At 49.3% G+C, this 2,024-nt stretch overlaps 1 long non-coding RNA gene across 1 annotated transcript; it reads left to right on the forward strand.

Moving 5' to 3' along the window:
- On the forward strand, positions 1-1,216 carry LOC108525576 (uncharacterized). Its single transcript, XR_001884297.1, has 2 exons — positions 1-35; positions 657-1,216. It is a non-coding gene; the product is annotated as an uncharacterized LOC108525576 (long non-coding RNA).
- Positions 1,217-2,024: the final 808 nt, after the last annotated feature.

Genomic DNA, 2,024 nt, shown 5'->3' on the forward strand with positions numbered 1-2,024 from the left:
GGGGAGAGGCTAGGGCAGTACATGTGAATGGAGAGGTAGCCCCACCAGTGTGTTTTCTGAAATACAGCCCCGCGGAGGGCAGTCTTGGGAAATGACTGCTCTCACACACTCTTCCTGACCCTACCCCTCCAGCGACTCCCTGCTATCCAAGGGTTGGGATTTTTAAAAAGAAAACCAAATTTTTAAAAAACCAAGTGAACCTTTTGCCATCTTGTAAGGGTGAAAAGCCCCCCACCAAGTCTGGATGAACATTCATGCGTGGGCTTGAGGGCTTGGGAAAAAGACGGGGCTTGGCCCCACGGTGCAGGCAGACCCAGTGATCCTATGAGACGGGCCAGGAGGTGGGAGTTTGCCTGTGGGCAGGAGGTCAAGTATGTGGTATTATATGACTGCTGCTTGATGAACCAAGGGAGAGGGCACCGAGAACAAGAGAACAACAGTATTTAATTATAAAATCTCCAGCCCTGAGGATATGTTTTCAGGTCTGGGTGACTAGTAAGACTGGGAAACAAGGGAGGGAACAACGGCCCTGTGCTTCCTCTGCCCGCTGCCTCTGTGGATGCGTGGACCGCTGGCTTCAGTCCTGCTTTTCTTTCTGACCGGCCCTTGTTGTTTATGCTATGTATTTTTGTTGTTTATGCTATGTATTTTTGCAGGAGGCCTGAGGCGGGCTGGGGTCACTCTTTCTTCTCCTATGACTGGGCTTCACTCTCCTCCCCAATCTCTGTTGGGGCTTCGCTGTCCCTGGGGTAAGAACAATAATGCCAAGGTGTTCATTCTTGAAAGGAGCAATTAACCTTCTCACCGCCTCCTCATTTTAGTTGGGAACTGTGAGGGCCCGTCATTTACCCAGGGTCTCTGCTGAGGCTCTCCTCCTCATTAGATGACTTCCTGTGCAGTTTCTCTACCTGGTTATTTACTCTTGGGGCACTGAGAGGTTTGTACATATCTTTAAGCCAGAGCAGCTATCTCAATGAGATTAGTAGAGATGGGGTTCCACCATGTTGATGAGGCTGGTCTCGAACTCCTAACCTCAAGTGATCCACCTCGGCCTCCCAAAGTGCTGGGATTACAGGTGTGAGCCATCCTGCCTGGCCTTTCTAGTTAAAATTCTGTGAGGTTTGCATAAAAGGAATAGAGTGGGGCCCAAAAACCAATAAGATGAGAAGATAGTGTTTCCTCACTTCTAGGATCCAGGAAAAAAAAAAAGAAAATTGAAAAGTAGTGTTTCCTGCCACTTTAGAGGAAGGACTCACATATTCTACCTTCCATCAGCCTTGAAGGAGACGAGTGCCGTCACTCCCACACCCGGTGGCCTTCCCTACCCCTTCCCCAGAGCCTCCAAGAAGACCCTGGCCTGGCCTGATGCCCACCATCAGCAGGAACAGGCACCAAAACCTTTCCCTCCCCACCTCCCCAAAGGGCTGGGGACAACAGATGTGTCCTTGTTCCATCCGGCTCAGCTTTTGGCTGGGGAGCTAATTTCACTGGAGCCAGGCTAAGCATTAGGGTAACTAAGTATTTGTTATGATGTACGATTGGTCTAGCAGCCTTTGTATTCTTAACTCTAGCCTCTGCATTTTCTAAAATTTAAATACTGTAGGTTGAATCTTTGATCTGTGACCTGAGGTAGGGCTTTTGCCTGGGTGGAAGCAGAAGGCTCGCCCATGAAGAAGTGTTTCAGCACAGAGGAGACTGCCGCCTTACGCTCTTGGGTGAATGAAGGCTTCATGTAGATGGTATTTCCTGCTAACTTCTCGGGCTTTCTCTATGTGAGGCTGTTCCAGCTCCCCTGGGACTGGGCTCCTGAGCCTTTTTTCTTGGGCAGTGTTCTCCACAAATGCCTGTGCACCCTCCTCCCTCCTGGTGCTCTGCTTTCTCACCTCTTTGAAGTGCGTTGTCTGGATATGCTCCTTGGGCCCAGGAGGACTCTTCACTCTGCAGGTTTTTGCCTACACTTTGAATCTTTTATCAGGACTCTTTTCCTGTGGTTGGATACTTTCTGATTTTTTTTTTTTTTTTTT

This window comes from Rhinopithecus bieti, unplaced genomic scaffold (assembly GCF_001698545.2).
Source record: "Rhinopithecus bieti isolate Rb0 unplaced genomic scaffold, ASM169854v2 scaffold_72085, whole genome shotgun sequence".
NCBI lineage: Eukaryota > Metazoa > Chordata > Mammalia > Primates > Cercopithecidae > Rhinopithecus > Rhinopithecus bieti.